Raw genomic sequence first — 27,505 nt, 5'->3', positions numbered from 1 at the left:
ATCAGAAAATATGCCAGGATAACCTGCGAAACTTTGTCAGTGGAGTTGGACCTGACTGGCTGAGTGAGTCAGATCGTAGGCAACGCGATACCGCCTCCAGTCGGACCATGCCAAGCAAAGTACAGTAGTGTTGGTGATGTCGTTAAATTAAAATAATATCCAAATAACTTGATATTAGATAACATCAAACACATTTCTAGCCTCAAGAAACTTAATACTTTAGATCAGATTGGTTCAGTGTCCCAGGCAATGCTTACTAGCGGGGTCAGCTTCTTTAGAATACAAGATAGATATAATTGCTGATATCAATGTCTTCAGTAAAATTTAAAATTATTTAGCAAAACCAACTGCTCCAAATGAACCATAGAAACATAAATTACTGTCATAATAATAATAATAATAAGGAAAACATTGCTTGGGAAGTAATTTTGATATTTGCCACTCATCCTAAAGTAAACTGCAGATAGGAAAAAACATTTCCGGTTATTTATTGTAAGAGCAATTGGTAGTTCTCGAATTTGTTACGTTTTCCCTTCCGTCTCGCTGTTTCTGCTCTACAGTCGCAACAAGATACTTTTCGTAGCTTTCAATTTCGACTGGTGTGATCACGACAGGTGCTACAACCTCGCTCTACGCAGTCTTACAATTCCTTTTTGTGTAACGCATGTCCAGGCGAAGACATGTTTACGTTCCTCATTGTAATTTTAGATGTCTGTGGCACCTGTAACCTCGAATACGCTTGCTTAGCCAGTATGTGAACGTTTTACAGTGCGACGTAACTACAGGTTGGTTGTAATTATTGCTTCTCTCTCTGTCTTTTTCTCTTACTTTTCTTTTACTTGCTGGTGGCGAAGCTTTTGAAAGAGGAGTTGCTCATTAGCATATGTAGTCACCGTCTCTGCGTCATCTTTCTTGCCTTATGCCACTTTTGGACGTTGTGTAATTCTGTGACGATGACATCGCAAGTCCGTATATTATCCACGCAACTCGTCGGAAAACGGCAACAAGAAATAGTGTGAGTGGCCCAAATATCGCCTGCCGCGTGTGGTGTCGGATTCTCAGTGTATATTTCTCGTAACTCTCCTGCGTTAGATTCCAGAAATTACTCCCCTTCAAATCCTAACTCGGTTTAATTTCAGGCCAGTCCGAAAAAGAAAAAAAAATGCGACTGGAAATTTTCGAAAATGTTTTTCTAATTTTGTCTTTCCCTGTTCCTTGTATCGCTTACCAGGTGAAATTAGGAGCAACTGTTGCAGGAGATAGTTCGGCACATACACAGATTACAAAAATCTAGACTTCCTTATGTTAAGCGATGGTGACATGGATTTTAAGTCCGGCGCAGAGATAATTCCATGTTTTTATAGAAAAAACTAAAAACTGACCATGTCAGATCGTGCTTCGTCTTTCAAGATCAGTTTTAGGACTGAGGGAAAGAAACCACGTTTTATGCAGCGAACCCTAAGAACTTTCCTCTTAAAAGACTCTGAAGGATTCTGACTGGCAACTTTGGTGTCCACTTCAGATTAAGTTAGCCACTTTCGGCCAGCAGTGTCGTCAGCTTTTAAAAACAGTTAAGGAAGACTTCTGCATACAGCTAGTTGGAGGATTATCTGGTATGTCGCATTCCGAGTCACTTTTACAAAATTATCTCCATAGCCCTGCACTAATTAAGAAGCTGATTTTGTCCCAAGCTCCTTCCTTTCTTTTTTTCTTTCTTTCTACTGCAGCTACTTCAATATCCCCTTCTTTCGTTTTCTAATGAACTCTCAATACACCAGCCTTTGCCTCAAATGTCAGCATTCGCATTTCTTTATTGTAAGCAGCAGATGATGCAGTTGATGCCATTATATGGACCATCATTGTATTATCATTTGACATATTAGAAGCTTTACATACTAAAAAGTGACTGTATGGAAAACTGAATTAGGATACGCTGTTTGAAAAACCTCATATTTCAGAACCGTCGAGAGCTCCTGATAAATAAATCTTTATCAAATATTAGTTTCGGTCATCTCATCATCTCCAGGTATCATAAATTGAAAGCAGCCTGTATGGCAATTTTCTTGCTGTGGTGTCAAATAAAATAAAAATCACTCCTTGGTCACTACTATCAATAGTAAAACACATTACATAACCGCAGTTAATTGTGAAGAATGATATTAATTATGTGGCCGAGCGGTTCTAGGCGCTACAGTCTGGAACCGCGCGACTGCTACGGTCGCAGGTTCGAATCCTGCCTCGGGCATGGATGTGTGTGATGTCCTTACGTTAGTTACGTTTAGGTAGTTATAGGGGACTGATGACCTCAGAAGTTAAGTCCCATAGTGCTCAGAGCCATTTGAAATTAATTATGAACAACGGAATTACGAAGAATAGAAAAACTGATGAAAGCAGACCTGGGTATTTGTATTGCCGGGAAATGTAGGAACATGCGAGGCAATACCGACTCTACGACTTATCTTAGAAGACAGGTTTAGGAAAGGCAAATTTTCGTTTACAGTTTTCTTAGATTTGGAGAAAGCTTTTGACAATATCGACTGGAACACACTCTTTGAGATTCTGTAGGTATCAAGGGAACATACAAGAAACAAAAGGCTATGCAACTTGTACAGGAATAAGATGGCAATTACAAGAGGCGAGGGGTATGAAAGGCAAAGAGCCGTTGAGAAGGATGTGAAATAGGGTTGCAGCCTGTCCCCAATGTTATTCAATCAGTGCGTTCAGCAAGCAGGAAAGAAAACCAAAGAAAAATGTGGAGAAAGTTCAGGGTGAAGAAATAAAAACTTCGAGGTTTGCTGATGACATTGTAATTCGGTCAGAGACAACAAAAGTGATGAACAGTAAATGGTTCAAATGGCTCTGAGCACTATGGGACTTAACATCTTAGGTCATCAGTCCCCTAGAACTTAGAACTACTTAAACCTAACTAACCTAAGGACATCACACAACACCCAGTCATCACGAGGCATAGAAAATCTATGACCCCGCCGGGAGTACATTAGTCCTTACTAATGTAAAATTGTAAGTACCAGTCGTCGTTACCATATTTCTGTAATGCAAGAGTTCTCTAATTTGTGTTAAAATTTATTCTTGGCTTAAGTTTCATACTTTTCTAATGTAAGCTATGATGTTCATTATCCTTAGGCTACCTTCTGAAGAAGACAAATTTATATTTGTCGAAACCTAGGTAAAGAATTTCTTTATCCATTGCAACTGGTCGGCTGGTTATAATTTTTTACTATGTTTAATTAATATCGGCCATTGGCCACAGTATATTTTCACTCAGGTCGAAATTGACTACCCTCACACGGTCAATGCAGAGACACATTGCTAACGCACACAAAATTCGGTGGAATCATCAGGAACACTACATGACTTTTAGTACACTTGGTGAGAGGTATGAAGCTCGTATTTTGAAACAAATGCTTTCTCAAATAATGGCTCTAAAGTAGTTCGTTCCTCCAGTGAAAATATCTTGTACATGTTCAGCACTCAGGTTATTTTTTATTTAGACTTCTGAAATTTCAGGATACAAAACGTTTGTTCACTAGTTTGATACGGAGCTCATTTTTTCCCTCCTCCTGCTGGAACCACCACGACAGTAGACTCAGAATTGGCCGCGTCAGCCGCTGAGTCCCGTTCAGCCGTTACGTCCTTCCCTGCACAATCGTGGCAGGACTAATTTGTATCGCATAACGCGCTTACTCTCCTGTTGTTGGTGGTGAAGGTTCCTCAGAAACTGCTGATAATTTCTGTGGATTTTCCAGCAAGTAATGACATGAGAATAAACCGCTGACTGCCTTCTAATCCCACTATCTCTGGGGTTTGCGGTTCTATTTTATCTAAAAAAGAAAAGCACGCACTACTGAAGACCTTCTGTTGTAAAGAGCTGCGTCTACTACTTTGGTACATTTATTATAATATGGGCTGCTTACTTCCGGGGCTATTACTGCTTTGGTTAGAGATTGAGGTATAGTTTACCTGGACATTTACGTAGCTGAAATTCGGATTGGTGTAACAATACAAATTTTATTAACCACACTTGGATTTATTTTAGGGACACGCTGGCCTCAGTCAGCTAACCGCTTCTGGTAAGAAGGATTTCTACTTGAGCTTCCTCTAATACATATGTGATGTACTGGCAACAACCTAATTGTGATGACTAGCACATAATATATGGTTGCTACTTGCCAGATTATTATTTATTATTATTATGTGCTGTATAATCATTTATTTCTTGTGATATTCATGTGTTGCCGTATAGTCCCCTTGTGAATACTTCAGGGATTCCCTTGTTACGAACCAATTTTATATCATCATGCCCACATACCGCTAGTTAGATTTAACCTTCCCGCATCGGGAATTTTCTGTTGTTTGCAGTGCCGTGCTCTCCACGTACACGAACACATCTTGGTATAGTGACCACCCAGAGTGAGATTTCAGACCGGTCTGCATTTGTGTGAACATCCATCCTGGAATGGAGATGCGACACTTTTCTATCTGCTTAAAGGGCCTTTTCCACTACACTGACTTTATAACCTGACAAGGTGTTGAGACTCAATCTGTATCCGCTACTCAGCAAACTAGTGGGCTCCACCGGCTGTGTGAATCTCGCCACTAGTTCCTGGGACGCACACTACATTTCTTTCTTCTGAACCGAGAGTCTTGGTGTAAAAAGCAGGCACCCCTAAGAGTCGCTTCATACTGCACAACCACCTACACTATACGGGGTGGTCCGTTGATAGTGACCGGGCCAAATATCTCACGAAATAAGCAGCAAACGAAAAACCACCAAGAACGGAACTCGTCTGACTTGGAGGGGGAAACCAGAAGGAGCTATGGTTGGCCCGCTAGATGGCGCTGCAATAGGTCAAATGGATATCAACTATGCTTTTTTTTAAATATGAACCCCCATTCTTTATTACATATTCATGTAGTGCATAAAGAAATATGAATGTTTTAGTTGGACCACTTTTCTCGCTTTGTGATAGAGGCGCTGTAATAGTCACAAACGTATAAGTACGTGGTATCACGTAACATTCCGCCAGTGCGGACGGTATTTGCTTCATACTGCACAACCACCTACACTATACGGGGTGGTCCATTGATAGTGACCATGATAGTATCAACATTACCCGTGTTAAAATGAACCGTTTACCAATTGCGGAAAAGGTCGATATCGTGTTGATGGTTGGCTATTGTGATCAAAATGCCCAACGAGCGTGTGCTATGTATGCTGCTCGGTATCCTGGACGACATCATCCAAGTGTCCGGACCGTTCGCCGGATAGTTGCGTTATTTAAGGAAACAGGAATTGTTCAGCCACATGTGAAACGTCAACCACAACCTGCAACAAATGATGATGCCCAAGTAGGTGTTTTAGCTGCTGTCACGGCTAATCCGCTAATCAGTAGCAGACAAATTGCGCGAGAATCGGGAATCTCAAAAACGTCTGTGTTGAGAACGCTACATCAACATCGATTGCACCCGTACCATATTTCTATGCACCAGGAATTGCATGGCGACGACTCTGAACGTCGTGTACAGTTCTGCCACTGGGCACAAGAGAAATTACGGGACGATGACAGATTTTTTTTCACGCGTTCTATTTAGCGACGAAGCGTCATTTACCAACTGCGGTAACGTAAACCGGCATAATATGCGCTATTGGGCAACGGAAAATCCACGATGGCTGCAACAAGTGGAACATCAGCGACCTTGGCGGGTTAATGTATGGTGCGGCATTATGGGAGGAAGGATAATTGGCCTCCATTTTATCGATGGCAATCTAAATGGTGCAATGTATGCTGATTTCCTAAGTAATGTTCTACCTAATTACTACAAGATGTTTTACTGCATGACAGAATGGCGATGTACTTCCAACATGATGGATGTCCGCCACATAGCTCGCGTGCAGTTGAAGCGGTATTGAATAGCGTATTTCATGACAGGTGGATTAGTCGTCGAAGCACCATACCGTGGCCCGCACGTTCACCGGATCTGACTTCTCAGGATTTCTTTCTGTGGGGAAAGTTGAAGGATATTTGCTATCGTGATCAACCAACAACGCCTGACAACATGCGTCAGCGCATTGTCGATGCATGTGCGAACATTACGGAAGGCGAACTACTCGCTGTTGAGAGGAATGTCGTTACACGTACTGCCAAATGCACTGAGATTGACGGACATCATTTTGAGTATTTATTGCATTAATGTGGTATTTACAGATAATCACGCTGTAACAGCATGCGTTCTCAGAAATTATAAGTTCACAAAGGTACATGTATCACATTGGAACAACCGAAATAAAATGTTCAAACGTACCTACGTTCTGTACTTTAATTTAAAAAACCTACGTCTTACCAAATGTTCGTCTAAAATTGTGAGCCATGTGTTTGTGACTATTACAGCGCCATCTATCAAAAAGCGAAAAAAGTGGTCCAACTGAAACATTCATATTTCTTTACATACTACATGAATATGTAGCAAAAAATGGGAGTTCCTATTTTAAAAAAATGCTGTTGATATCCGTTTGCCCTATGGCAGCGCCATCTAGCAGGCCAACCATAGCGCCATCTGGTTTTCCCCTTCAAGCTAGACAAGTTTCTTTCTTCGTAGTTTTTTCGTTTGACCGTTATTTCGTGAGATATTTGGCCTGGTCACGATCCATACACCACCCTGTATACACTGCCGTTGCCAAAAGGCTTTTACGTAATTCGGAGTGATCATGAGAGTCGTTTTGCTGCGTATATGTCGAATGCGGAGTTTTCTGGGTATGACGAAGTAATTCAGTAAGACAATGCGCGCGAGGTTGAGACCGCAGCAGAGCGCCATGTAGTATCTGCAGGCACGACAAGACGTACTGTTCGTGAGAGTGACGGAGAAGACTCACGAACGAAACGTCACAGAGCAATGGAATCGCGTTCGTCTAATCATGGGTGTAATATTGGGGGATGTCAATTTGAGGTCCTCATGCGATTCGTGCAGGAAGATTAGAAGAAGAGGCACTAGAGACAGTAGATACCCACGAACGAGAGCCGGCCGCGGTGGCCGTGCGGTTCTAGGCGCTCCAGTCCGGAGCCGCGCTGCTGCTACGATCGCAGGTTCGAATCCTGCCTCGGGCATGGATGTGTGTTATGTCCTTAGGTTAGTTAGGTTTAAGTAGTTCTAAGTTCTAGGGGACTTATGACCACAGCAGTTGAGTCCCATAGTGCTCAGAGCCATTTTTGAACCACGAACGAGATGACGGAAGAAATCACTAAGGGGACGAAGGGGATACGGATGGTAGCTGAACAGCTTGTTGAAAGTATAGAACAGGTTACGAAGGAAATATTTGTGTTAAAGAAAAAATAGAAAGCGCCAAGAAAACGTCGACATAGACGCGAGAGTTCACGAACGAGGCAAAACGCGACGTCAGGGAGGCACGATTAGTAGCCCAAGGTGCACTCAAGGACGCATTGTTAGCTATAGAACTAGTAAAACAGGCCAAAACCAAAATGTGTAAAACCATAAATGTTCTTACCACGCACCAAAAACGGGGTGGAAGGATCGTCCAGGAAACGCAAGAAAAGATTAGCGAGGACGTAAAGCCCATAGGACAGGTTGACAACAAACAGTCAGAAATATCAGAGGTTAAACAAGTGCAGGTTCAGATCACCTCACGCAAAATGAGCCAGCTAATGACATTCCGCAACCACGTTAGTGGGTTCCGCAATTAGAACCACGGTCTGGTACGACAGCACTATTTTATGAGCATGGAAGGAGAAAAGAGCATGTATTACGTCATTTCGATACGCAATATGAGGCTACAGCGCCAGCACAAAGGTGAATACCGCAGGGAACACGCCAGCCGCCATAGGGCGCACGACACAACGTACGCCGTCGGTACGCAAAGTATGCCAGGAACCGAAACACAATGCAGTTGTGTAAGTCTTCGCGACCGCTCCTGACGCAGGTTCGAATCCTGCCTCGGGCATGGATGTGAGTGATGTCCTTAGGTTAGTTAGGTTTAGGTAGTTCTAACTTCTAGGGGACTGATGACCTCAGACGTTACGTCCCATAGTGCTCAGAGCCATTTGAACCATTTGAATTTGTAAGTCTTCGGCGGACAGAAACATTACTCCGTGAATCTGACGACAAAAAAGGCGGCCTTAACAGTGAACAAGGACCGTTTGCACACAGATTTGTGGAGGTGCGTGCTGCAGAAACGAGGGAAACTTCGTTTGAGGGAAGTGTCGAACCATTCGACCAAAAACATTTCTTATAAGTTAAAAAACTCCAAGTTTACATAGCGAATAGCAATACGTTACATCCAAAAAGTTGGATAGCTCAGAATGATAAAGTGCTACCGAAATTGTGGTCACTGAAACACAAGTGGGAATTTATCTGCGGATTTTTAGTGGGATCAATCGTGGAACATATTCACAGTGTTGCGGAGTGCTGTCGCTCATACAAAGAGTTCAAGGACACTGAAAATGACAGGAAAAAATTAAAACTGAGTGTACTGGTCTTTCAAGTGTACTACACTTGAGATTGCATTGAGTAGACATGTGTGAGAAATAAGAAAACACTATTTCATACAAGGTATTATTTATTTGAAAAAATGCAGTTACAACAGAGTACTCCATCAGTATACAGTTAGTTTTAATTTTCAGTTCTTAATGAGATGAGTTCAATCTGACCTTTGAGTCCATTATTTCTGAAATATTAGGTTCCAAACTTGAAACTTTCACTCTGAAATCCGACCACAAAAATGGTTCAAATGGCTCTGAGCACTATGGGACTTAACCTCTGAGGTCATCAGTCCCCTATAACTACCTAAACGTAACTAACGTAAGGACATCACAAACATCCATGCCCGAGGCAGGATTAAAACCTGCGACCGTAGCGGTCGCGTGGATCCAGACGGTAGCGCCTAGAACCGCTCGGCCACCTCGGCCGGCTTCGACCACATGTTGAGCCCATTCCTATATTTGTTTTTCATGAAATACATGGAAGAAAATGCTTGCTCACACCGATATGTGGTTGCGGACCCGTCTGGCATAGCTGTTGGGAACCACTGACCTATGCAATACGAACAACTGCTTATCAGACGGTGCAACGACTCGACTGAAACATTCAAAAGCGCGCTACGCGAATGAGACTACGTCAACGAAATACGAAACGCAAGAGACAGGGACAGAAACAATGACCGCAATTGGCAAGGCTTGCCAGAAATGAAGACAACAAACTAAATGGGGGAAATTATCGGTCACAGGGAAATAACCATTCGAACAATAGAGACAATAACCAGCCACCGTGGAAGAACGTAGGTAGACGAGGCAATTACAACAATAATTAGAACGAACGGAAAAGCGTGAAATGAAAAGAACTACGAAATCCAAACCAGTTCCAGCGAGATACTGGGGAACAACAACAGCAAAGAAACGACTGTGAGAACAACAGTCAGTGTCAGAAAAATGAGCAACAAGATCATTATTTCCAAATTAGGCCACCGAACCCATCACAGGGGAAACGTAACGAAAGTCTAAATAGGAACTGACGCTCGGCTGCTGTGGATACAGCTCAAAGCAAGGCCGGAGAAACCATCGTAACGAGCAACATCAACGTGTTACAATATGAAGACACAAGAATTGTAGAATAGGTGTTTAAAGTAGTTCATTTAGGTCAAAACAATTTGTATATAGAACTTCAATGGATAAGCCAATTCTAGGTGATATTGTGTAGCGTAGTCTAGGTTATCCGTTTATTGAATTTCTGTATTTGTAATTGTCATTTATTAGCTTACGGCATGACTCCCTGAGGAACGTGATAAAATGAGTTGCGTGTCCACTGCCTGCTTGGAAATCAAAGTCAGGACTGAATAGAAAATCGTAAAAAGTAACAGCTTCTCGTACACACTGACACTTTTTGTGGCATGATAACCCACGCACGTTGACTGAACTACGCTCTGGGTCCAGCCAGCATTTTACCTATGTGACAAATGACCATTATGTCTTTGGACCGCTCTGTCGTTGGCCATTGTCATACTCCAAGGAGAATAACTATGTTAGTCAAGAAATGGTCGCATTATAAACATCTAATTCAGCAGTATAATTCTCGTAGTAGTGTCTTCTGTATTACCTGTGGTCTGTGGCATTATATCTGTCGTTTCCCGCAGTATCTCATATACTAACCAAGGGGCGAGTGTACGTTGCTTTCCGGTGCTTCGCAATGACGAGATTCGGCCATGCCATTGCGCATGTTTGTCTCGATTTTCGACTGTGTTGCGAGGGGTATTAGCTGCCCACGCATTACGAGACGCTAATTCTGCTGGGGTTCTGGGCCATTGTTAGTCGCGCGATGAAGCCTTTCTCGAGGTCTTTGTATTTTGCTGGCGCCATGAGAAGGCCGCGAGCAAAATTTATTATGAGGCGTAAGTAAGTACAATAACGGTGGAGTGACGCGCCTCAAGCTCAGAACAAAGACGGCAGTCGTAATAAGGGGACCATTAGTGAGGCTGAGGATCAACCTACATCGGAGAACTAATTTACCATTTTGTATTTAATTACAGGGGTCATCCAACAAGAGAAAGACTGGAGGCATTTTTGTGACAAGTAAAGCAACACTAAGTGGGAAATAATTACATTTTACAAGTATCAGATGTGCAAATGCTGGAGCAATTGTCATGAGACAAAGCATCTACGCAGACAAGCAGGAGCGTGGTTCCAAATCGCTTCGGTATCTGGTGACAATGCCACAGGGAGTACTAAGAACGGGAGGACTATATGTAGCTTGTCATGATCTAAAAGTAGAAAGGGCTTAGAGGTAAAGTTGTAGGTATAGAAAATAAGTTAATACTAAGTGTTGTGTGGAATGAGTATGTTGAGTGATGAGTGGATGCAGTGTCGGTCTATTATAGGGGTATGCATGACGGGAAATGGTACCAACACAATACTCACACACAGGTCACACACACTCCGCACCATATTTTTAGACAATTGTAACTGTTAAGGACGTCATGTTCAGTCAATATGATGACGCTTATTTCTTTTCTTCATTTTATTATAATCACTCAGGTAATCATGTATGGGCTCACATTTATTCAAAGAGCTTATTTTGTGTTATTGTTCTATTCATAAGAAACTATTTGTAAAAAGCGATATAGAACATTGGCACTGTTGCATACTACAAGGACTGTGCAGATCTTGGGAGCTGTCAAACCCAGTATCGACGCATCTTGTGAAGCATCGCGAGGCAACATCCTGCAGCCAGAGACGACGACCATCTGGCAGCTTCAAAGATAATGTCTGCAGTGTGGATGGCCTAGAAAGCTGCCGAGTGGAGGGGCAGTTGGCGGCACTGAATGAATGCTGGGACAGCTGGAGGTCAGCCAGCCATCTTCGCAGCCTAACTGCAATGAAAGCAAAGGGAAACTGTGCCACGTGCTGTGGCTGCCATAAACCAGCACCCGGGTTTGATATGAATGGAGGCAGCCCGCCGATCAAGGGCGGTCCGCCATTAATGTCTGGCCACTTTCTCGACAACTTGGTAGATGACTGGTTCCGAGTAACTGTCAGCTGACAGCAACTACCCACCAAGCGGTTGTGTTCAGGACCCGCTGGACAAGATGCTCGTCCTTGACATCACGTCAGGCCCTCGAAGGACCTGCAGACAAACCGACACCTTGACAAGTCTTGGAGGAATACCCCAGGCCGACACACCCTCCACAGAGAGCGTGCACACTCGGATGGCCATGATCCAGACGAGTTGCTCCTGCATTCGTCCACTATGATGCAGATAGGCACTGGCGACTGTAGGGACATCAAACACTACGCTCTGGCACGCTGAGAACAAGAAATCATCACTATAAGATGAATTGTACACCAAAAACTCCTTCAGCTACTGGGCTGAGAGACAAGACAGGGGTGGAGACGTCACTTCCTGAGTTGGAGACGTTGGGCATCGTCCATCAAGAACGGTGTCTCATTTCCTCCCTTCAGATGTAATGTCCATCACACCCAATAATGCACCAGACTGACAATTGCTGCCAGGTCGAGATAATGCCTTCCTGAGGCTGCCATGGACAAGATGGAAGACCAGAGCCATCTGCTGCTGTTCGTGCATCAAGCGTTGAGTGAAGGGCAACCCTCATTCTGGCGGAACCTCACTGCATCTTGATGCTCCTGCCAGTCCAGAGACAATTTGTGTGTGAGTTTAGTTCCATGTCCTATCTGTGTGACTTTGTAAATGTAAATCGTCTCCCCAGAGACCCTTGTGGAAGAAGCGACAGGATGTTTTGTGACTCTTATTCTCATGTAATTCTATATATTTTCTTGTGAAACTGATTTAATTTTTGACTGATTGATGACTGATTGAGGGGGAGGGGGGGGGGTTATAGGATCAAACGGCGAAGTCATCAGTCCCACGATTCAAAAGTTACTTGCGTAAGATAATCCGCTAAAAGTGGGCGGATCCAGTCACAGGGGTCAAACTATAAACCCAGGAAGTTAAAGCACACACAGTAGAAGGCACAAAAGGTAGTCTGAATCAAAAAAACTTGACAAAAACAGAGGAATAAAAGAGAGGCCTCTGCACAGGTAAGTGGTCATGGGTCACAGACATTTAAAACAAGAAGAGAGGTCCCAACCACGACCACCCTGCCCCTGCTCCAGGAGTGAAGCAAAACCTTATACGTCAAAATAAAAACCACTTTCACATACGAAACTGATGACCAGTTCAACCATCTATGAATCATCTGCTGCTATTAAAGACAAGGAATGTGGAAGGCTATACTTATTATGAAGAGCCGAAAGACAGGGACATTCCACCAGTGTATACCATCAGTCCGGCTCCAGAAGCACATTTTGGGGGTGCTTAGTTACACAAGAGAAATCAATGGGTAAGCCTAGTATGACCGATGCACATACAGCAGAAGACAGTGGTCTACTTCCAATATGAGAGGAGGGAAGAGTGCTAAACTGCAGTTGTGTCCTTGATTCTGGGGGCACTAGTGCAGCAGATGTTATTCCAGCTTTGGGCGAAGAGAGATCTATGTGTGTCCACATATCTGCACCTGGAATCATGAAAAGAAATGGGGGTAAGTATCTGCCTCTCAAGCCAAACGGTCATCCAGTTCATTCCCTAGGATGCCCACATGACTTGGGACCCAGAGGAAGAAAATGGAGGAGGCAACACAGCCAAGGGCTGAGAGAAGATAGCAGAGACCAAAGAGTGACGAAAGTAGCATCGGTCTATAGGCTGAAATCTACTCATGAATTAGACATATTAAAACACTGTAGAGGGAGGCATGAGAAACAGTGTTAAGTCCCATAGTGCTTAGAGCCATTTGAACCTGAGAAACAAAATGGACAGCCCTGTTAATGGCTACCAGTTCTGCAATGAACACACTACATGATTTCAGTAGTAAATGGTGTTCCAGTCCATTAGGAGACGTAAAAGTGTATCCCCTCTTATCTACCGTTTTAGAACCATCAGTGCAGAAGACTGTAGCACCTTGGAACTCTTCAAGGATGGAACATACAAGATGCCAGAATATCATAGCGGTGATAAAGATCTTCGTAACCTGGAACAGGTCGCTCCTAATTCGTGTTTGAGACATCATTTAAGGGGAGTTGTGGGAGGAAATTCGTGGGTCCCTTCCCAGTGAGTTGAGATGGAGTCCTGACAGAGTGAAGTGAGATGCATTCCAACGAGCAATCCCACCCAAGGCAGGTGTCCCTCATTTGCAAAGAGGATGGGGTACATGGGATGGTTAGGGAATCATCGAATGACGATTACATAAGAAATCAGGAGCTGACTCCGTTGTATTTGTAGACAGAGAATCACCACTCCCGCAAGGAGACTGTCGACAGGATTAGGGGAAAAGGCACTGGTAGCCAGACACACCCCATAATGATGGACAGAGTCAAGTAACTTCATAGTGGAAGGAGCTGGCTAGCCATAAACCTGACAACCATAATCTAGTATGGACAAAACGAGAGTGCAGTAAATATGGAGAAAAATAGCACGGTCTGCACCCCAAGATGTGTGAGCCAGGAGGTGGAAAGCATTAAGCTTCTGCATACAGGTAGTCTTCAGGTGGCGAATATGGGGCAGCCACGTCAGCTTTTTATTTAAAAAAATAAGGCCCAAGAAATGGGATTGTGCTACAATATCTAGGCGCTGGTCGCCTAAATAAAGTTCTGGATCGTGGTGTACTGTGGTCGACAGCAAAAATGCATAACCCGCGTTTTGGAGGGAGAAATCTCGGAACTGTGGGAGAGGCCCCACACAAAGGCTCGTTGGATGGGACGTTGGGGTTTGCGCTCAGCATGTGTTACCAGGTGGGAGCTGCGGCAGATGCAAAAATCGTCGACATAAAATGCCAGAATAATCAGAGGGCCAACAAGGGTTACAAGCCCATTGATGGCAATGAGAAAGAGTGTGGCACTTAACACAGAACCCTGTGGGATACCACTCTCCAGGATCTGATGGGTTCTACGTGAAGTGCCAACCCAAATTCAGCAGAGCCGGCAGGATAATAACTCGCGATGAGAAGCGGAAGGGAGCACCAAATGCCGCATTCATGGAGGTTAACTAAAATGTAACGGTGCCAATCTGTGTTGTATGTCTTATGCAGGTCAAAGAAGACCGCAAAAAGATGCCAGCTGTTACTGAAAGTCTGTCGGGCTGCCGTTTCCAATGTGAGTAAATTATCAGTTGTAGATCAGCCTTCCCAGGAGCCACACTGATACAGGAACAAAAGGTCCTCAGATTCGAGTATCCAACATAGTTGTTAGCTAACCACTAATCGGGCAGCAGCTTTCAAGAGACGTCGGCTTCTTACATCGCTTAAGGTTTAGGATAGCTATGCTGTGGGGCTCTGAACACTATGGGACTTAACTTCTGAGATCATCAGTCCCCTTAGAACTACCTAAACCTAACTAACCTAAGGACATTACACACATCCATGCCCGAGGCAGGATTCGAACCTGCGACCGTAGCGGGCGGGCGATTCCAGGCTGTAGCGCCTAGAACCGCTCGGCCACCCCGGCCGGCTAGCTATGCTGTCTCGCCATTGTGTGGAGAAGGCAGCCGTGAGCCAAATGCAGCTGGAGACTCTGAGGAGATGCTGCCTCTGGTTAACGTCCAAGTGCTGGATCGCGTGGTTGTGGAGGGAATCCAGGCTTGGGGCCATGTCATGTGAAGAGGCAAGAGCCTGCAAGAACTTTCATTCAGTCACAGGTTCATCATAGGATTCAGCTTTGTGGCGGTGGAAACAGTGAGAGGTTTCAGAATGAGATTTTCACTCTGCAGCGGAGTGTGCGCTGATATGAAACTTCCTGGCAGATTAAAACTGTGTGCCGTACCGAGACTCGAACTCGGTACCTTTGCCTTTCGCGGGCAAGTGCTCTACTAACTTAGCTACCCAAGCACGACTCACGCCCCGTCCTCACAGCTTTACTTCTGCCAGTACCTCGTCTCCTACCTACCAAACTTTACAGAAGCTCTCCTGCGAACCTTGCAGAACTAGCACTCCTGAAAGAAAGGATATTGCGGAGACATGGCTTAGCCACAGCCTAGGGGATGTTTCCAGAATGAGATTTTCACTCTGCAGCGGAGTGAAAATCTCATTCTGGAAACATCCCCTAGGCTGTGGCTAAGCCAGACGAGGTACTGGCAGAAGTAAAGCTGTGAGGACAAGGAGTGAGTCGTGCTTGGGTAGCTCAGTTGGTAGAGCACTTGCCCAAGAAAAGCAAAGGTCCCGAGTTCGAGTCTCGGTCCGGCACACAGTTTTAATCTGCTAGGAAGTTTCATATCAGCGCACACTCCGCTGCAGAGAGAAAATTTCATTCTGGAAACATCCCCTAGGCTGTGGCTAAGCCATGTCTCCGCAATATCCTTTCTTTCAGGAGTGCTAGTTCTGCAAAGTTCGCAGGAGAGCATCTGTAAAGTTTGGAAGGTAGGAAACGAGGTACTGGCAGAAGTAAAGCTGTGAGGACGGGGCGTGAGTCGTGCTTGGGTAGCTCAGTTGGTAGAGCACTTGCCCGCGAAAGGCAAAGGTCCCGAGTTCGAGTCTCGGTCGGGCACACAGTTTTAATCTGCCAGGAAGTTTCAGTGGGAGGTTTGTTCAACTCAACATTTCTGCTGGAGAAAGGTAGCAGGATAGGAAGAGGACGCTGATGGTGTCTCAAAGTGTGTCATAAGGTGTTCTGCAAAGACCGACGAATCAGTACAGAGAGCACCCTGTAGGATAAGACCTTGGACAGCTGATTGTTGCTGGCAGCCCAGAAGGCTACAGAGCTTGGACCAAACCTGCGATGAATAGGCATACGTCCCCAAGGAGAAAACATAGAGCTCCAGCACTCCATTTTACTCTGCTTCATAAGGTAGCGAGCCTTAGCATGGAGAAGCTTAAGAAAGATATGGTTAGTCTGTTTAGAGTGTCGTTTAAATCATTGTAGCGCCCGTTGGCGGTCCTGTATAGCGACTACTACGTACTTGATCAACCATGGTAGTGATCGATGACGATGGCAACCTGTCGATAGGGGGATAGCTGTGCCAGCGGCATGATGGAGAGTAGCAGAGATGTCTTGCACAACCGCATCAATGCAATCCGAGAGGGAGGTATCAAAGTTGATAGCAGACATATATAAAGGCCAACTGGTTCTACAGGATGCCCAGCGTAGGGGCCTGTCTACCTGGCAGCAGCAGGGGAATGATAGAATCACAGGAAAGTGGTCACTGTCACGAAGATCTTCATGGGATGACCAGTACAGGGAAAGCACAAGAGCAGGGGAGGAGATCGTGGGATCGATAGCAGAAAAGGTACCATGAGTGGCACTGAAGTGGGTAAGGGACCCGTTATTGAGAAGACACAAATCAAAGTTCATAGTAAGTCAGTCAATTAGAAGAACCCTATCTGTTCAAGTGGCACCGCTCCACACAGAGTGGTGTGCACTGAAGTCACCAAGGTGGAGGTATAGGGATGGGGTTTGCTATACTGAAGTAGGCAGGTCAATATAAGAAAGTGGCCTAAATGGTGGGAGGTAGATGGTGCAAATGGTGATTGCTGGTGTCGTTCACATTCGTTCTGCTATTGCTTCCAGTTTTGTATGAGGGAGGATCCAGTCACTAATGACATCTTTGCGAACCAAAGTGCAGATCCCTCCAGATGCTATCCTGGGGTCAGCAAGGATCCAACAGAATGCCCGATGACCATGAAATGTTGGAGAGTGATCATCACAGAGGTGTGTTTCTTGAAGAGCAAGACAGAATGCAGAGTAAGAGGAAACAAGTTATTGTATTTCTGGTAGGTGATGGTAATATCCGTTGCAATTCCACTGGATTATCATGTGAAGAGAGTCCAGGTTAGACATAAGGAAGCTAAGGGTATGTCATGTCACTGGGTCAGTGGTTGTCACCGACAAGGATGGGGTGACGTCTATAAATAAGACGTCAGACTCAGATTTCGACGGAGGAGACGGCACCTCCATGGGCACGTGGTGGAGGGGGAGGAGGGGGGCTTGTCCTGAGACTTACGTTTTTTCATCTTATCTTTGCGAGGTTGAGGAGGGCAGGGCACAGAGCGAGAGCAGGCTTCCGCAAGATCCAGGACAGGAGGAGAGTGGGCGACCTTAGGGCACACAGGTGGTGCGTCCAGCCTGAGAGATGCCTGGGAGAGGGTTCCTGGGGCAGAGACCCTTCACCATCAGGCGACGAAGAAGGGGAGCACATCTTAGAGCGGGTAGGGGGAGTGGGACCCAGAGGGGTGGGTGTGAGAACCACAGGGGAGGGGGAGATAAGATGTGGACAGGGCTGGGATATGGAAGAGGTGAGAGAGGGAGAGGATGTAACAGAGACAAAAGTAGAAGAAATTAACACTGGGTGGAGTTGGTCATATTTTTGGCGAGCTTCACCTTACGATAGAGGATCCAGGAATTTGTACTCTTGGATCTTCTTTTCGTTCTTGTAAGATGGGCAATCTGGCGAGTGTGGAAACTGGTGGTCATAACAGATGACACACACAGGTGGCGGAAACAGGGGCTTCCCTCATGGAGTGGGTGGCCACAGTCACCACACGAAAGGTCCTCCATACAGCACAAAGACATATGCCCAAAACACAAGCACCGAAAGCGCCTCATGGGTGGCAGGACATACAGCTTCACATTGTATCAGTAACACATAACCTTGATCTTCTCTGGGGAAGTATCCCCCCTAAAGCTAGCATAAAGCCTCCAGTATCTTTGCAGTTGTCTTTACGACCCTTCTGCACATATCGAGGAAAATGAACGCTGTGGCTCTTGAGATTAGTCTGGAGGTCCTCATCAGTTTTCAGGATGAATTCCCTATGAAAAATCACTCCCTAGACCATATTCAGAGACTGGTGAGGGGTAGCAGACACCAGGACGTCACCAAGGCGACCACAAGAAAGAAGGGCTGCAGATAGGACAGCAGAAGAACCTTTCGTCAACAGGGTGCCTGATTGCATCTTACTGTGGACTCCACTTCGCCAAACGTGTCCTCGATCTTCTCCACAATAAAAAATGCTTTATGGCGGTGAATGTGCCCCCATCTGTCATAGTACAGATCAGGTGGCAGGTAAAGTGTTTCACGTCAAGACGGCGAGCCTGGCACTCCTCCCAGGGTGTATCGGGGGAAGGGAAGGCTGCAGGGTCATATAAAGCAGCATTCAATGATCCACTACCACTCGAAGAGATAGCCATCTGAGAACAGCCAGATTTTTGCAGCTTGATATGCTTCATGCGCCAAGAACCCTCCCTGATGCCTCCCACTCCGATTAGGGGCTCTCCCCATGGGCGCCACCCAGCCACAGCAACAGCTCCATTATGACAAGCAACAACTACTTGGCATACATGGTGAGGGAACAGCTCCGATATCAGTAGTGTGATACCTGTGCTGTCAGAGGGTTCAGCCAGATGAGCACATAACAACCACACCACAAAGACTGCACTGCATGCGCTGATGACTTAGTGAGGTGGAGGGGGCTATGGCAGGGAAGGACGAGGAGAGAGAAATCCATGCCATAGCTGCTAGGGAGAGACTTCTTTCCCAAATGGCTCACGCTAAAGACAGAAAATTTAAAGGTGAAGGTCAAACCCAAAGGGGGGACCAAAATCGCCAAAAATGGTGAAAGAACAGGCAAGAGGAAATAAATCGCAAGGAATACAGGGAAACAGGTGGCTAGCCAGGTAGACATAAACCAAAATAGTGTGAGAGGGGAAGGAAGGGGCAGGGGGAGAAGAAGCCGGGATAAGGAGGGAGGGGCACAGTGAAGGAAATGCAGCCTGCGAAGGAAGAATGGCTGCAATAGCTTGGGATCCCACATGCATCGTGCATGAATTCACGAAAGAACCGTGAGCCTGTTGGGGGGATTCAATTTTTGGTACAGCTACTCTAGTGAAAATAGTTTGTCAAGCATTTATGTAAATTCTATTTGAAAAGTGCGATACGCAAATGTCTTGTAGGTAGTAGAAACAATATTACACTGCCCTACTTGCTTGTTTAAATTTTGAGAATCAGTGTGTTTCTTAAATTATAATAAGTGTCCGTTTATGTATTATGGATGACTGAAACCTGGCTGATGACTGAGCAGGAGTAACTCACTGAGGCAGAGAACGGTTCGAAATCCACGGAATTGTAATATGATTAGGGACATTAGTCATCCCTGACCCCAGAAATTATATAAATGAGTAAAAATACTGTTGCAAGACCTTTCTGACCACTTAGTATTTGTTTACCTGAAAACTGTGGCGTAGCAACGACGCTAGGGTCCACATAAATCATACAACACTCAGCAATGTACATATGTTCTTCATCACGCATGTAGCTTTGTGCTGAATTAGGTCAAATTAGGATGGTTTCTTCATGTGCGGTCTTGGTTGGCAAAGTCGCCTTTGTTCCAAAAAAAATGTTCAAATGTGTGTGAAATTTTATGGGACTTAACTGCTAAGGTCATCAGTCCCTAAGCTTACCCACTACTTAACCAAAACTATCCTAAGGACAAACACACACACCCATGCCCGAGGGAGGACTCGAACCTCCGCCGGGACCAGCCGCACAGTCCATGACTGCAGCGCCCTAGACCGCTTGGCTAATCCCACGCGGCAAAGTCGCCTTTAACACTTATGTTATCACTGCGAGTTTTTAGTACTATCTGATGATTTCCTCTGTTCCATCTCACACTATAACATTCTGAAGTGAGACACTACACATGCGAAAATCCGAAAATCAAATATAGGTGAGGGAGGGGGGGGGGGGGCAGTGAGAGGGGACGAGTCACTCATTTATTTTCATGTTCAAGGTTACTCTTTAATGTTTTTATTACACCGTAGACATCATTTTTGTGAGACACCAGGAATTTATCAAAACGAGCAATCTGATGGGAGTATTGAAACATCCCCTTATGAAAAATTATACAAGACTGTGCTTAAACTGACATACAATACTTTTAGCGCAACGCAATCTGACTTTCAAAAATCCCTGCAAAAGAATGGCCCTGAGTAACATTAAACTATACCTTTCAGAAATCACTTACCTCACAAAAATCTTCATTACTCGAACTACTGCAGTACAGCGAGCGCCACTACTGCCAGCTAAATAAAAGATTCAAACTACGGAAGGCACTAACTGCTGATAGGGATAGTTAGCAAATGAAAGATATTAATAGAGAACAAACAATGTATTTACCTTAAGATCATCAAAAGTCATAATATATATAGGAGTTCATAACATCCATTTTTACAAATATCAAAACTCCGCCATTTCTCTCTCCACATCCACCACTGCTGGCGGCTCACCTCCAACTGCGCAACGCTACGCGCTGTTCACATCCAGCTGCCGCTGCCCAACATTGCAATGGCAGACAACAATGCAAACTAGACACAGACTGCACACAGCACAGCCAGTGATTTTTATACAGAGGTGGCGTTACCAATAAAAAAACCTAAACAGCCTACTTACAGTATTTACATCGTTAATGCACGCAGGCTCTTTATGGTGGCTCTCCTTTTGAATAGTATTTTCTGGTGTCTATACACCAATAACCGCCACTGTTGCCAACAGTTTATGATTTATTTGTCATCTCGATTGACTTGTGTTGTTTGACATATTTTATGATCAATAAACTTTTGCCATAATTTTTTATAAAAGATTAATCCCGTGTTGATATATTACTCAGCCATCAATAATTGACTATAATAATGAGAGGGCCACCATTTCATTAAATTATTTCAGCATTCAAGTTTTATTAGATTCTGATAAAGCGGATAAACTTCAATGCAGGCTAGAAGCAACAACAACTGTCAGAGCGCAGAATCAGTTTAGCAGAAGATATACTTACAAGTAAATCCGACTGCTGTCAGGGTATAAATTTACAGTCACTTGTAGCCTTTCAAATCAAACTGCAAGACCAGTGTAGTCTTGCAAATATGCTATGAGGTGATTAATTTATAGTAATTCAGCTACACGCTGTAATGTGTCTTACCTTGTAAATTATGGTAATATTTGTCGCCAGTTTTTATGTAGGATGACTCTGTTGCTGATGATGATCTCACTACAGTGAACACACCTCAAATAATGAGACCCACACAGTTGCTCTAGTAATAAAATGGGGAGGTGGAGCTTGATACTTACCGGTCTAGAGAGAACAGCTGGGAAATGGAAGTGTTTCCTGGTAGTTTTGTATCTTGCAATTTCCCAAGATGCGAGGGTGGGTTATCAGGTTACATCACCTTTAACAGGCTCAGGAGCGTGCTCTGCGTGGGGGTTGTTAATATAACCAGAACTCGTCCTCCACCCCCCCTCTCCCCCCCCCCCCCCCCCCCCCCCGCCGTATTGATGTTTATAACACTGTATCCAAATTAAAAACAGGACATATAAATTGTCATTGTGTTGTGATATTTTCTCTGAGAGGAGATGCTGTAATTGTGAAACAGACCTCGAATTGTAATGAAGACCACTGTGGATGTATGGGAAAACGAGAAATGCAGCATGAGTGTTATTCGTTACAGAAAGACGATGAAGACGAATGTATCAGGCACTAAGTTCATGGCAACTCACCTCTAAACGAAACGTACCATGTTCGTTGATAAAATTATGCAAGCTTTCGTATGATGAATGTGTAAATACGAAACAGGTAAAAAATAAACTAAAGCCAAAGTGTGGCTGGTTGCCGCTGTATAATGTCACATTCTGTATCAAATAAGTGGTGTTCAGTTATTCCCCTTCGCTTTGTGTGCGAGTGTAATAGGTCAATGAGTGTCTGAGTATCCCCCACCATCTATTGTGCAATAACTCAGTGTCGACAGGGTTTTTTAAAAAAAGTGTCGAATATTTTGAGAGGCGATACTGTGGACCGAAACAAGAAAAATGCAGAGTAGACACGGATTCCAAAATGAATACATTAAGCGCTATGATCAATTGTTCATCTTCGTTACTGTGAAACACGTCTCTTCTACTGAAGAAGTGTTCATAGCTTGAGGTATGCGTTTTTCAGCCCATGTTTACCAAACATTTTTTGCTTGTTTTGTTCCATACTGCGCCGAACGCAACGGCGCCAAGATTGATGTGTTCCTTGACATCTGAAGGGCATTCGATACAGTTCCGCACAGTAGCTTACTGAAAAAATATACGCATACCGAGTACCGAACCTGCTGTTTAACTGAATTCGATACTGTCGGGCAGCCATATCTCCATATGTCATTATTAACAGGACGATATCTTCAGATATGAAATATCTTCTGAGGTTCTCCACGGATGTTTCGTAGGGCCGTTACTTTTTTTTTATTTGACACATTGAGCGTTTCATAAGGAATGGTGAAAACTGTAGGGGTGGTAATATAGACTAATTCGAATGAAACATTGGTCAAAATCTTATTGGTTCAGACATACATCTGATTACAGAGATAAGTTTTCACTTCGCGTGTTGGCATTCCAGTTGCTATGGATGTATTTATGGAGTGTAATTTTCGATTCAAAGTTCAATTTGTGAAGTTCTGCTTCAATTTACATAATTGAATTTTTTTAATTGTGATAGATAATCAGTCGTTTGAGCGTTTTGTGTTACCGCTTCGCTTTACAGGGCCCCATTATCTAAACTTTCTTGAAAACGAGCTTCAATCATTACTGGAAGACGTTCCCTTGACTACAACGATGGATATGTTCTTCCAGAACGACGGTACCTTTGTACAGTCTAGTCACCAGGTCTAAATCTAAAATACCCTGGAAGGTGGATCGGTAGAAATGGTCATTTCTTGGCCACCAAGGTCCCGGATTTTACCCCTTTAGATTTTTGCCTGTGGAGATGGTTGAAAGACAAAATCTACAAAGAAAATGTAAAAACAAAAAAACAAATTGGTAGTTCGTGTTATGAATGCTGCTTCTCTCATAAAAGAACGCCCAAGAGGACCGCAGAAAGTGCTAAATGTGATACTCCCAAGAGAGTTTGAAAGTGCTTGAAGTCGAAGATAGAATTTATGAAAATCAATTGTTTACATCATCTTTTGTCTTTGCTTAACACTTCATGTGAATATTCGTTGCCGCGCGGGATTAGCCGAGCGGTCTAGGGCGCTGCAGTCATGGACTCCGCGGCTGGTCCTGGCGGAGGTTCGAGTCCTCCCTCGGGCATGGGTGTGTGTGTTTGTCCTTAGGATAATTTAGGTTAAGTAGTGTGTAAGCTTGGGGACTGATGACCTTAGCAGTTAAGTCCCATAAGATTTCACACACATTTGAACACACAATAACATCGGGGATAGGCTATAACCTTGTCTCACTCCCTTCCCAACCACTGCTTCCCTTTCATGCCCCTCGACTCTTATGACTGCCATCTGGTTTCTGTACGCTCGGCTAATCCCACGCGGCCCGATGTTATTCAATCTGTATGTTGAGCAAGCAGTAAAGGAAACAAAAGAAAAATTTGGAGTAAGAATTAAAATCCATGGAGAAGAAATAAAAACTTTGAGGGCCGCTGATGACATTGTAATTCTGTCAGAGACAGCAAAGGGCCTGAAAGAGCAGTTTAGTGGAATGGACAGTGTCTTGAAAGGGGGATATAAGATGAACATCAACAAACGCAAAACGAGGATAATGGAATGCAGTCGAGTTAACTCGGTTGCTGCTGAGGGAATTAGATTAGGAAATGAGACGCTTAAAGTAGTAAATGAGTTTTGCTATTTGGGGATCAAAATAACTAATGATGGTCGAAGTAGAGAGGATATAAATTGTAGACTGGAAATGGCAAGGAAAGCGTTTCTGAAGGAGAGAAATTTGTTAACATCGAGTATAGATTTAAGTGTCAGGAAGTCATTCCTGAAAGTATTTGTATGGAGCGTAGCCATGTATGGAAGTGAAACATGGACGAAAAATAGTTTGCACAAAACGAGAATAGAAGCTTTCGAAATGTGGTGCTACAGAAGAATGGTGAAGATTAGATGGGTAGATCACATAACTAATGAGGAGGTATTGAATAGAACTGGGGAGAAGAGAAATTTGTGGCACAACTTGACTAGAAGAAGGGATCGGATGGTAGGACATGTTCTGAGGCATCAAGGGATCACCAGTTTAGTACTGGAGGGCAGCGTGGAGGGTAAAAATTGTAGAGGGAGACCAAGAGATAAATACACTAAACAGATTCAGAAGGATGTACGTTGCAGTAGGTACTGGGAGATGAAGGAGCTTGCACGGGATAGCGTAGCATGGAGAGCTGCATCAAACCAGTCTCTGGACTGAAGACCACAAAAACAACTTATACATGGATAGACTTTTTAAGAATGTAATGTGCACCAGCTATGCAATACAGCATGAACTAGAGCGGCAGCCAATACTTCGAGATTTTGCGCTAATCTGATGGAGTTCGATCGCCAAATTCTCCAACCATCAGAAAAAGCTATACCTCAACTCTACAATACGTGCCATGCAGTATAGAGATGAAAATACATGTATCAACTTTGCCAGATGTTTACACAGAAATATGATATCATTTAATTTTTTTTTTGTATACCCAGGTCTACGTGTTTAAAAATGAGAAAAGTTAAGACCTGTAAGTGTGTTATTTATTTCCCTACAAAGCCCCTCACATCGTAATGTAAACAGACAGTTTCCAGCATCACTGAGAGGATGAAGTAACCTCACCAGAAGGGTCCCATAATGAGTAAGTGGTCCTTCGATGATAATGGAAATAAGAAAAAGAATAGTTCACTGCTCCCAGATAATATACGTGCTTTGACTGTCGGACCATCTGACTATGAGAAGACTAATCTTATTCTGTCACTGTGAACACTTCCAGAGGGGATTCGCTTTCAGGATCTGTATATATTTTCGAAAACCATATTTCAACTAAAATATCAAGTATTGCAGGGAATTTTGCATGACATTGATGGAGTGACCTGCTAGACGTTCAGAACCACCACCTGAGAAATTAAAACCAAATCATAGTGTAAAACCAAGGACTGATACACAAATCTTCTCTTCTTCGTGTAAAAGCTGATTTCTGTCATTTGAGCTAGATATATTCCAGGATTCCAAATCAATTGGTATGGGGCAATGCAAACCTTATCACTGCATCCAAAGAGACAATATAAATTTAAAACATGTTTAATAAATACGTGTAGGAGCGAACATGCCATTCAATGAATTTGTTAGCATACATGGCTATTGTTGGAATCACATGCAGTGTGTCTGCCTGGTTCTAGGCAAGACGAAGAAGCTGAATGATGGTAGATACAGATGAAACTTCCAGGAGTTCCTGCTCAGAAGGTAGTGTACCAATACGCAGTTGTATCAATGGACTGTAGTCTATGGATATTTAGCATGTATGTTGCGCACTCATTCTGAGGGTGCTAATAAGCACATGGAGCTATACGGTGATGGAAAAATCTTGGCAACCAACGTAAAATTAATGTAACTGGAATATCTTATGGAGGCAATAGCTCTAAAAAGTGAAATTTTGAGTGAGAAATTGAAGAAGTCCATGTAGTACTAATGGACGCCATTAGTTTTATCAGGGAAAGACATATGAAGTAGTTTCAGAGCATATACTGGGTTTTAGGGGTACACATGTAGACATTTCTGCAGATGACTGAGGACAGTGTACTGAACAATAATACATCAGTATTTACTTAATATGCAGACTAATAACTATAACTATTATGAGTAGTACGTTTTTTGATTGGTTAGTAACTACAAGTACACATGACACAAGCAAGGCACTAACGTTTATTTACCTCTGGGCGGAAAGTCAGGTACTGAAATGTAGACACATAGACAGAAAATGGATAATCTATAATGACAGGCATAGTCTATTTCATGGCGTAGTTATGACCATGCAGAAAACATCGGGTAGTAAATTATGTGATGTGTTTGTAGGAAGACTGTAATACACAGAGAAAAAATAACTAATACACCAAAGTGGGTACCAGTTATCAAAATATCTGTCCCTATACACCTTTCACCTACATATAAGTTGTACACCTTCACAAATTTGACTTAACAGCATGTCAGTGACAAGACATAAGTTCAATGAAGTGTGGAAAGCTCTTAGACAGAAAATACGATAGTTAAAATTAGGGCAGTTGCATTGAGATCATTACTTTCCGGTAATGTTTAAACCATTAATTGTAAGTCTGAAAAGACTCTCACAGACTACGGATAGAGGCAGAAAAAAAGAACAAGAAGATGAAGAAGACGAAGAGGGAGCACGTGCTAATATCGACTTGATTAACCATCATATTGATGGTAAATTAGACAGAACGTACAGGATCAGTAGGAAGGAATCATATATGCTAGGTAATCAGCCTATGTGTTAAACTGAGAATGCAATAAAAGTAGGGTATAATGAATTTGAAAGTCTGCCTCGTTTATTAAAGCTAATGTTCTAAAAAAATTCAAACATCAAAGAGTATCTAAGGAAAGAGATAAAAGCGTCCTGTGAAATATTACGTGTGACTAATGCTGACAGGAAAGGAAATACCTTTAAAAAGACGAATGAAAGCCGCAGACAGTAACAAATACCGTAACATACACTCCTGGAAATGGAAAAAAGAACACATTGACACCAGTGTGTCAGACCCACCATACTTGCTCCGGACACTGCGAGAGGGCTGTACAAGCAATGATCACACGCACGGCACAGCGGACACACCAGGAACCGCGGTGTTGGCCGTCGAATGGCGCTAGTTGCGCAGCATTTGTGCACCGCCGCCGTCAGTGTCAGCCAGTTTGCCGTGGCATACGGAGCTCCATCGCAGTCTTTAACACTGGTAGCATGCCGCGACAGCGTGGACGTGAACCGTATGTGCAGTTGACGGACTTTGAGCGAGGGCGTATAGTGGGCATGCGGGAGGCCGGGTGGACGTACCGCCGAATTGCTCAACACGTGGGGCGTGAGGTCTCCACAGTACATCGATGTTGTCGCCAGTGGTCGGCGGAAGGTGCACGTGCCCGTCGACCTGGGACCGGACCGCAGCGACGCACGGATGCACGTCAAGACCGTAGGATCCTACGCAGT

Source organism: Schistocerca serialis, chromosome 3 (genome assembly GCF_023864345.2).
Source record: "Schistocerca serialis cubense isolate TAMUIC-IGC-003099 chromosome 3, iqSchSeri2.2, whole genome shotgun sequence".
NCBI classification, from domain to species: domain Eukaryota; kingdom Metazoa; phylum Arthropoda; class Insecta; order Orthoptera; family Acrididae; genus Schistocerca; species Schistocerca serialis.
Note: the sequence above shows the minus strand (reverse complement) of the source record.